An 11,676-nucleotide genomic window follows, 5' to 3' on the forward strand; every position below is an offset into this window, starting at 1 on the left:
TTGTGTAGGTATATTTTCCATGAAACAGAAGATTGTATGATACTGACGTTTTAGTACAGGAAAGCCTGTTATGAGAAATTTTATACTTGTGGATATAATGACGAGAATAATGGAAACATCCATGGAAAACTCCAACTTTGTTTAGATTGTGTTATTTGACATATATATTATTTTATAGAAATTTAAATCTATTTTTGACATAAGCAAAATGAATGAAAAAGTTTGTGCTATTAGTCTTAGCTATGTTAATGCATACAAATTATCGTTTGGCTAAATGTCATAATAAATTAATTGCTTGAGCACATTTTCTTTGGTCCTTGGAGTTTTATCCGTATTGACTTAATTACAATAAGCAGAAAGGAGAAATACAGTAAGAAGAAAGGAGAATTTAACTTCTTTAACTGATAGTGAGTCTCAAAGGTGGTAATTTTCATCTGCTCTAATAGACACGCATTAAAAAGCAGAAAGAAAATGAACTGCATTGAAGTGAATGAAGTTAGAACGCATGAGTAAATTAGAGATTTAATGAAGCTCCAATAAAGTCTCAGTTTCTCTCAGTCTTAACAGATCCAACACCTTCTTTTTGTAACAAATATTTTCTAATACCTCTTTACTATCTTTGCTTGTATAACGTCTACTTGGTAAACTGCGAGTTTATGAAGTGAAAGTCATGGATTAAAATATGGTTGTTAGAATGAGAGACATAGTTGTTAATTCTCACTTTTCTTGCTGAGGTAATAAAAGGAAATATATTAATGATTTTGTGTAAGCATCTCCTATCCAGATCCTAGGTTGCATACAGGTACGTGAGCCAGGATAAGTTCTAAGCACAGGATAATCAGGCTCCCAAAAGTCTGACTGTGGTGTTTCCTGTAAGTAGTGTCATGACAATGAGAAGATTCAGTAACACCTTTCATCACCTCAATGGCTTTGTTCTGGTGGGCTTCTCTGAATGGCCCAGACTAGAAATGGTTCTTTTTGTGGTAATATCCATCTTCTACATCATGACCCTCCTTGGGAATTCAGCCACCATCAGCTTGTCACACCTTGATCCCAGACTCCACACCCCCATGTATTTCTTTCTGGCTCATCTCTCTTTTTTGGATCTCTGTTATACTACTTCTGCTGTCCCCTAGATGCTGGTAAATACAGGGAGCCACCGGAGAAGCATCAGCTACATAGGATGCATAGCTCAACTTTTTATCTTCCTTAGTTTAGGATCCACTGGATATATACTTCTCTCAGTAATGGCCTTTGATCGCCATGTAGCTATCTGCCAGCCTCTCCATTACACAGATATCATGCATTCTTGGCTATGCCAACAACTGGCAGCAGTGGCTTGGGTAACAGGTTTCAGCAACTCCTTGGTGCAAACAGTGTTGACTCTCTTGTTACCTCATTGTGGTCAATAACAGGTGGAGAATTTCCTCTGTGAGATACCTGCCATGCTTCAATTATCATGTGTTGATACACGGATCAATGAAGTGGAGATGTATGCAGCTGTGGTGGTCATAAAAGTTATCCCAGTTGGATCGATTCTATTCTCTTACATCAACATTGTCAGAGCTGTGGTAAGGAACCAATATTCTGAGGGTCGCAAGAAGGCCTTCAACACATGTGGGTCTCATTTACTGGTGGTCATTATGTTCTATGGCTCAGCCATTAGTGGTTATGCATATATGGCACCCAAAAGCAACTCAGCCAAATTGAAGGGCAAGCTTCTTGCACTCTTCTATGGACTTATAACTCCAGTGCTCAACCCTCTCATCTACACCTTGAGAAATAAGGATGTTAAGGGAGCAGTAAAGAAGCTACTGGGGAGAGAATAAGAGCAAGGATGGAACATGGCTTAGGAGAATGCAGTCCTCTTACAAGTCAAATTCCACACTCTCAGAATGCCTATGGCCAACTGCCAGCATTCCTCTCACTCCCAAATTACAATGGCTGATTGTTCCTATTATTACCTATGTATTTTACAGGAAGTAAAATATTGATTATTCTACCCCAAAATAATGGGACAGAGCTCTAAAAATAGGTAATGAACATTCATAGATTTTAGTAAAATAATTGCATTTTTGTTACTAAGTGTCTTTTCTAATCAAGTTTTAAAATTAATAACCAAATATCATTTCTTAGCGTACGGCACATTAAAACCAATGATTAAGGGAATAATCTTGAAACTTGTTTAAAGAAGTAGAAAGATGACTCCTTGAAATGACTAAATTATGTTACAAAATTAGCAGAATACACTTATAGATAATGAAGAACAAACTTCATTTCTTCATTTCACATTCTTTTTTGTGTTAGTATAGCTGTTGTATATCTAATCTAATTTTAATCAGTATTAGGACAGGACATCCTCAGGGAGCCAAGTGCATGCTGTGGTCATCTACACTGTTCTGGAGAAAAAGAAGTGCACAGATACAAAGCTCTGGGCAATGCCTCTGCCTGTTTCTTCACTTATCCAATCCGTCTAGCAGCCTCTTTTACCATATTTCTTTAACTCTGCACATCATTCTATGGAAGTTTTTCCTTATGGCTAATATAGGAAGAACTTTTATGTTTCTCAAGTAACAACCTTTGATCTAAAAACGTCTTGTGGTCCAATCAGTATGTATTTTATTCTTGGTGCTCAATCAACTTTATCAGCATTATCATAGCTGTTTTCAGCAGGCCAAACGGAAAAATAGAAATTTTTCTCCAAATGGAAAGGCAAGAAATCCTACAGCTTCTGCACACAGGATAGATATCTCCAATACCATGTTTCACAGATTCTACATTTTATGTAGTGGTTGCTGGATGAAAGGGCTACGTCTAAGCAAAAGTGTCTGGGCTTGACACAATTAAGAGTCTCTTACATGTACTGTGAAAATAGCCAAATATCTGTAAGAACAGATACAAGAACAAGAACAAGCAATACATCTCATTATATTATAATCACTTCTTTTCTTACATTGTTGTGCAAATTATGGTGTTCACACTGGGAACAGAGGGGAAAAAGAGACTGACTATTCATCTGAGTGAATTTACAAAAGAACCCTATGAGAAAGCATCCACTCTCAAAGACTCTAATGTAATAGGTCATTTCATTAATGGTGACATACACTTGCCCTCTCCAGATATGTTTGAGCAGTGGATATACCATTCATTTGTCCCAAAGAGTATGGAAAATGAGCTGCTTGAAGATGTGATAAAATGTCTATCATCTTTCTTTTCTCAAATATTTTATTTTTCTGAGAGCAATTTTAGGCTCACAGCAAAATTGAGAGTAAGGTTCAGAGATATACCATATAGCCCCTGCCCCTACACACACACAGCCTCCCTCACGATCAATCCCCACACCTGAGGGGTACGTTTGTTATAATGATTAACCTACATTGACATATCACTATCACTCAAAGTCCATGGTTTACATTAGGGTTCACTATTGGTGTTGTATATTCTATGGGTTTAGATAAGTTTGTAATGACATGTATCCACCATGTCATGGTGGCATCATACAGAGTCTTTTCACTGCCCTAAAAATCCTCTGTGCATAGCATATTCCTTCCTCCATTCACTCTAACCCCTGGCAAACACCGATCTTTTTAGTCTCCATAGTTTTGCCTTTTCAGGAATGTCATATAGTTGGAATCATACAGTATGTATGTAGCCTTTTCACATTGGTTCCTTTTGCTAAGTAATATGCATTTAAGGTTCTTCTATGTCTTTCTATGGCTTGATAGCTCATTTCCTTTTACCACTGAATAATATTTCATTGTCTGGAATATATTACAGTTTATTTAACCATTCACCTACTGAAAGACATTTTGGTTGCTTCCAAGTTTGGCAATTAAAAATAAAGCTGCTATAAACATCTGTTTGCAGGTTTTTGTGTGAACATAGGTTTTCAACCCCTTTGGGTAAATATCAAGGAGGAAAATTGCTGGATCATATGGTAAGAGTATGTTTAGTTTTGTAAGATACCTCCAAACTGTCTTCCAAAGTGGATGTACCATTTTGCATTCCCATCAACAATGAATGAGAATTCCGGTTGCTCCTCATCCTTGCCAGCATTTGGTGTTGTCAGTGTTCCAAATTTTTGCCATTCTAATAGGTGTGTAGTGGTATTTCATTGCTGCTTTCATTTGTATTTCACTGATGAAATATGATGTGGAGCATCTTTTCATATGCTTATTTGCCATCTGTGTATCTTTGGTGAAGTGTCTGTTAAGGCCTTTGGTCTGTTTTTTAATCAGGTTGTTTGTTTTCTTATTTTTCAGTTTTCATAGTTATTTCTATATTTTGCATAACAGTCCTTTATCAGATATGTCTTTTGTAAATATTTTCTCTCGGTCTGTGGCTTGTCTTTCCATTCTCTTGATCTATCATCTTTTAAGTAATATATACACAATTGATTCCTCCTTCTCTATCCCAAACCTCACATATTTTACCACTATAAAAATATAAATGGCCTTGTTTTTTCTTCTATTTATGTCTATTTGTGTGTGTCTGCATAGTATTTCAGGAGGATATACAAGAGATGAAAAATTAGGTTTCAAATATATCAAATATCATAGTCCCAGCTCCTCTTTACAGCAACTTTATTATCCGTCTTTCCTCAAGCATTTCCATATTTTACAGTGTTTGTCATTTGGTAGAGGGTGAAGGGAGTAGATTTTGTGATTAACTCTAGGCTTATCAAATATACTGACCTTTTCTGGATTCCTTCTGTGTTGAAATAAAAGAAAGTTGATGTTCAAGTGGGAGTTGCTATTTATCACTAGACTGAGTTAGTCAGCTAAGTTGTTTGGCAGAGAGAGTCAAAGAGAAAAATTAGTGAGTTCAATCCTTAATGCAGACCTGATATTCATTGCATAGAGAAAGGTGAGTGCTGTTGAACAGTGTTCATTCTGGTTATTGGGCATCTGGTATGATTTTTCATTATACAAGGAGTACAGGATACTAAGTATCTCATATATCCTTGCATGTATGGTCCAGTATTTTTTGGCTTCATTTTTTGTTCACATATGGTAACTCTAACCTTGAGCAATTTCCCTTAAAATTGTTGGTTCTTCAATTTTGTTGGTTTTTGTTAGACATAAGAGGTGATCTTCTCTTGTTGTAGGAGTTTTAGAGCTACCCTTTATCAGATTAATGAAATTCCCTTTTATTGCAAGTATGCTAAGATGCTAAGTGTGTTTTTATGTTAACATGAATTGATGCTGCATTTTATCAAAGGATTTATTGCATCTATTAAAATGATCACATGATTTTCCCTTTATTTTGCTAATACTGTATATTACATACATTGACTTTTTTTTTTTTTTGGTGAGGAAGATTGGCCCTGAGCTAACATCTGTGCCAATCTTCCTCTGTTTTGTATGTGGGACACCAGCACAGCATGGCTTGATGAGTGGTGTAGGTCTGCGCCTGGGATCTGAACCTGAGAACCCAGGCTGCCAAGGCAGAGTGCACCATACTTAACTGCTATGCCACTAGGCTGGCCCTTAATTGACTTTTTAACATGGAAACAACTTGGAATTCCCGGGATAAAAACAACTTGGTCATAATCACTAGATTTAAAATGTTAATAATTTGCTTAGAATTTTGCATTATGTTCAAGAGAGGGATAGGCCTGTAATTTTCTCCTCTTGAACAAAGTTGAGGGACTTGGAATACTTGATATCAAGATTTATTATGAGGAGACAGCAATTAAAACAGTGTTATATGGGTGCAAGAATAGACAAGGAGAATAATGAAACACAATGGAGAATCTAGAAACAGATCCACATGAATTTGCGCATTAGATTTATAACAACCTTGGCAGTGAAAAGAAGAGGGGAAAGGGCAGTATTTTAATAAAATAAGTAGTACTTTATCAACTTTATATGGGATATCCGTATAAAATAAACTCCCTTAACAAAAAGTGTCTCTTGCCTCTTTGTTCTCTCTCTCTCCCTCTCTGTATGTTTCTCTGTGTATGTATATATGCAGAATACAATAATACTACTCCAAATACAATTCACAAAAAATAATACTTAGTGACCAATCATTTATTTATACAATATTGCATATATTATCTTCAGTATACACACTATCAAATCACTTATTTGACAAAAATTTGAAGCAATTATTACGTAACAAAAACTTACTAAGATAATGTAGATACTGTAATAGAACAGAAGGAAAAAATTATTACCTTTATGGTAGAAAGATGAGTTGATACTCATTTATGTTAACATTCAGCCTCCTCCCTAGTCAGTTCTGACTTCTGTAAGGTAAACAAATGATGGAAATTAGACCTGTACCAAGTCAGCTTTACTTTCCAAACGAACCAGCATGGAGAGAAGACAATGTTGTACGATTTTACTCAAACTACAAATTTCAGAGGAAAAGCAAGCCCTTAAGAACTTCCCAGTGCCTCTCATTACTCATATATCTCTTTTTTACTTGCTTCTTATAGTACGCTTGGTTCAGGCAAGATTCATAGAGTAAAACAGTCCATCCTATGTATTTCTGGGAATGAATTAGGCATTTATAAAATTATTGAAGTGCTGGAGGAGATAAACCTAGGAGATAACTACTAGCTTTCAACACTCATCCAGAGAGCCTAATAGTGCCTTTTGCACTCAACAGTCAGGACCTAGAAAAAAACTCCTCCTGAATTGACACCACCTTTGAAATCTGAGATGAGTGATTGCAAGACGTTACAAAAATTCAAGGACATATCTGTTGCCATTGTCAGAAAAAAAGAGACTCCCCCTCACTTCCACATTTCAAATATCTCTCAAAGGCATCTCAGTGAGCTGCATCTAGAACCTTGGAAGCAAGAGCATCTGGAAAATGTATTTCTCCGGCTTTCAAAAAATGCTTGTTGTTGTCATTTATTCTTCTTCTTCATTATTATCAGTCCATTTTATCAATATTTCCTTCTTACAATTTATCAATATTTTCTTCTATCATGCTTTTGGTGACCTATATTCAAAATCTTTGTGCACCTGTCTACAATCAAGTCTTGCAGATTACCCCGAGGTTTTCTTCACAAATTTTTATAGTTTTAGCTCTTATATATAATCCATTTTAAGTTAATTTTTGTGTACAAAGTAAGGATCTCAGTTCATGTCTTTTTTTGCATGGAAAATCCAAGGTTGAATAGGCTATTGAATTATCTTGACATATTTGTCAAAAATCAATTGATTATAAATATAAATCTTTACTGCTGGATTCGAAATTCTGTTCCCTTGACTATAAATGTAATCTTAAGACAGTACCGCATTGTCTTAATTACTATGACTTTGTAGTAAGTTTACAAATCAGGAAGTGCAACTGTCTTAACTTTTTTAGAAAAATTTTTGTCTGTGATGGGTTTCTGTAGCTTTTTGATGAATTATCATCAGTTGGATGTCAGTTCATGATAATAGCTAACATTTGCACACCTTGATATTAGACAGAAGTAGAGGACAACAAGGTATGAAGACTGTCTAAAATATTAAAAAATGAAACAACAGGTGGTATCTTAGTAAATGCAAATCTAATTAGGAGAATATATCACAAGGATTATTTTGATCAACTCTAGTTAACTAAGTAGACTTTTTTGTATTATTAGCTGATTATTTCATTTGTTATTTGAGCCATTGTAAGATATAAATTAAAGATCAAACATTTTGTTTTGAAACTTTTAGTCAGGATAGAAATCCTTAACAAATCACTGAAATTCAGTGTCTTAGACTCCTTTTGACATGTTACTATGCTGGGTTTTTAAGAACTGACAAACAAAGAGTTTTGCTTTAAGTACTTGGACAAACTCGATAACAAACGTAAGAGTTGGGAAGATTGTCAGTGAAGAAAAAAATCAAAAAGTTTAACATGAGAGGAAAAAGAGAAGGAGGAATTAAAAAGAAATCTACCTAAAGTGGAATAGCTGGATCATATGGCAGTTCTATTCTTGATTTTTTGAGGAATCTCCATACTGTTTTCCATAGTGGCTGCACCAGTTTGCACTCCCACCAGCAGTGTATGAGAGTTCCCTTCTCTCCACATCCTCTTCAACACATGCTGTTTCCTGTCTTGTTAATTATAGCCATTCTGACGGGCGTGAGGTGATATCTCATTGTAGTTTTGATTTGCATTTCCCTGATAGTTGGTGATTTTGAACACCTTTTCATGTGTCTGTTGGCCATCTGTATATCTTCTTTGGAGAATGGACATTGAGGGTATAACGCAAAGTGAAATAAGTCAGAGGGAGTAGGTCAAATACCGTATGATTTCCTTCATTAAGTAGTAGATAATAACAACAATAAACAAACACATAGGGACAGAGATTGGATTGGTGGTTACCAGAGGGGAAAGGGGGAGGGAGGAGGGTGAAAGGGATAATTCGGTACATGTGTGTGGTGATGGGTTGTAATTCGTATTTTGGGGTGGTGAACATGATGTAATCTATGAAGAAATAGAAGTATAATGATGTACACCTGAAATTTTTACAATGTTATAAACCAATGCTACTGCAATAAACAACATCAAAAAAAAGAAATCTAAATCCAAAGTGGAGATTCATTGTCATGATCAAGGATCTTGAACCAAAGGTTTGAGAGGAAGCTACATATACTTACCATCAAAGGTAATTTTTGTGATCCATGGAATCTTGAGAAGAAGCAGTGTTCTTCCAGAAGTCATCTGCTTTGAAAGGTCTTTTAGTGAGTGTCAGTGTCAGATTTCCATTGGGATTAGATATTCAGGTTGTAAGATTCTAAATATGTTAACAATGGGAATCATGTGTCCACGTGTCTGGGAGCTTAAGAAGCATATTTGTGAATAACAGTACCTGAAATGATACTTTCCAGTGTGTTTTCAAGGCTCACATTTTTGTTAAATATTTTAGTGTGTTTAGTTTTTCAGTTCTATATCATGTAGAGATATATCAAGTGATATCCTCTTTTGATCTGTCACATCTATTGTGCATATTCCTTTGTATATACTATTAGTTATTTGAGAATATCTGGCAAGATCAGAGTGACTGAGTTGGAATCTGTCAGAAGAGAAGTCAGGACAAATCTCATGGATCTTTCAGTAACAATTTCATATAGTGACAGTTTATGAGGATTTTTACATTCACAGCATTGCTGTCATTTGGGCTGAGGTAAAATTGCAGGTCAGAGAAGGTTAAGGTCTCTTAAAAACTTAGACAATTTGATTTTAACATACTATTAGCTCATTTCATCTTCTTAGAGCTTTGGGAATATGTTTCTTTTTAATGAAGTTACCTTTCCTTCAGTGTGTTTAAAGTCTTTTACTTAGAAACTGTGTTTTATTTACAGAGAGCATTGAGGTTTTCCTTAAGTAAGACAAAATCCACAATCCTCGAAACAAATGAAATTTATTTTTATTTTTATTTTTATTTTATTTTATTTTATTTTTTTTTTTATTGCAGTAACATTGGTTTATAACATTGCAAAAATTTCAGGTGTACATCATTGTACTTCTATTTCTGCATGTACTACATCATGTTCACCACCAAAATACTAATTACAACCCATCACCACACACATGTACCGAATGTTTAAATGGTCCTTGAGATGGGGATTTGAGATTTGATCTAACATTATCATTTTTCAACTTAAGATAATCATAGATAAAGTAATATTTGGTAATTCATTGTCTCAAGTAAGTGAAAGAAAATCCCATCAAACGGTTTTGTAAGATTTGAACAAATTTGACTAGACCTTGTCTTTGGGAGTATTATTTGTTGTTGTTTCATGAATAAAATGTCTGGAAGTGGTTTGGAGCAGCTCCAGGCTATAGATGACAGTTTAGAGATAGCATTAAGTTTTTCTTTTGGGGCATAAGTTTCTTGTATTTGAATAAGTTATTTCTATTTTGAAATCAGATTAAACACTGTCCTTATAAGATTCATATAAGTAAAGCCATTGAGACCACTTGTTTATATAACAGTCAGAGTATTTACTTTAGTACAGGCTTTAATTTTGATAAGTGAGTTTTTTCTTTGGAAGTTGCCTTGTTACCAAGAAGCAGTCATTGCCTTGTTTTCAAAATTTTAATCAAGACCTCTGATTCGTAGTTCATACATGATTCATGGCATGCAGAAATCATGAACAAAACCTAGATTATATACATATCAGTATAGATGTTTGCTCTTAAATCTCTAGCAAATTAGCACACACCTATCAGAGCTATTTTCATACAATGAAGTATTAGTGACACAAAATATTAGAAATTACAGCATGGTTGTAAAATATATGCTTTAATTATTAGAATTGTTGTCAGGTTTGAACATTAGTCAAATTAGAACGTGGTACGTTTGGAGTTTGAAAAGCTTTTAGATGGCCGTGATATTTCTCTTTATTATGTGAGAAGCAGACAATAAAGTATATAGGTGCTACAATAAAGAATATCAAACATATATGATTATTTTAGAGTCCTTTATTTCATAACGTGAGGTAATAGAACTTTGTGGTTACTTGGTGCCTATTCAAGAAATCCCAGCTCCAAAGACAGTTTAGTTGTAAAAGATATTTTACTATTTTTGACAGAGAAAACTTGTATTATGCTGATACATCAACAATATCCAAAAACTACTGTAAATTTGTTTATTCTGGTGAAAAATGGCAATTCTGTAATTTATAAAAATAAGAGAAAAAAGTAGATTTAAAACCAAGTTTAGTTACAAGTGTTCTGCAGCCTCTACTTAAAGATTTTCCAGGTATGCAAAAACTCATCAACATTAGCTTAAACTTTTAAAGTCAATTGAAAATCTTGGTCATCAATTACGTTGATACACTGAATTAACATAATTTGAAGCGTTAAATAATACATTCCTTTTTAATTAAAACATTACCTATGATCATTTCAGTTAATTGAAGGCATACTTTTAAAATTTTATAAACTTAAACAAAGTGATATTAGATTAAACTCAATAAAACCAGTAGATTATATTCATGAAATTCAAATTTTGTAGACTTTTTATACAAAAATAAACTCAAGATTGTGTAAACTAAAACATTATGCTAACATTTTTACAGGAAGAGATATAGAACAGTTTTCTTCTCAAAATTATTAACCAATCTAATATTTCAAAAGAATCACTTAAGTAATAATAATACATATATGTTTTATCTATTTAATGATATATCACATATAAAAACTTTGAAATTATTTGAAAACAATACAGTTTTGTTGTGCTTCTTATCTTATCAAATAGTCAAAGAATCAAAGTCATTAATTAAATTCAGAATATCATTTTTAATTCTGAGTTATAGTTTGAGCAAAAGAAATTTTTAAGAAGCAGTACATCATTTAAAGCATAAGGATACAAGATCTTAGAAATCTAAGTTTCTTTTATTTTATCTTGATATAAGTGCTTATTCATCTTTGTAAGTCAATCAGAGGTCCATTGCATTTTAAGAGACAGTATATTTAATTAATTATCTCCCTCTACGTGAAGACAAGGAATATTGATGTGTTTGCTAAAAAAATTTATATTGATAAAAATTGAATATTTTATTAACTTTTGTGCAAATGCATAAGTAAATGTAATAAGAACATGACTTAAAATAGAACCAGAAGCATTCATATATATTTAAAAAATAAAGACATATAGTTAAAAATCACTAGATCTCTTCAGAGGCCTCATTGATGAGAAATCTTAGTAGTATTGTGATTCCCTTTTGAAATTGG

The 11,676-nt window shown here is 33.8% G+C and overlaps 1 pseudogene; it reads left to right on the forward strand.

Moving 5' to 3' along the window:
- Positions 1 to 884: 884 nt before the first annotated feature.
- LOC101407920 (olfactory receptor 2B8-like) lies at positions 885 to 6,472 on the forward strand (annotated as a pseudogene).
- The last annotated feature ends 5,204 nt before the right edge of the window (positions 6,473 to 11,676 follow it).

The sequence above is a fragment of the Ceratotherium simum genome, chromosome 13, assembly GCF_057802395.1.
Source record: "Ceratotherium simum simum isolate JZ-2026a chromosome 13, ASM5780239v1, whole genome shotgun sequence".
Lineage (NCBI taxonomy): Eukaryota > Metazoa > Chordata > Mammalia > Perissodactyla > Rhinocerotidae > Ceratotherium > Ceratotherium simum.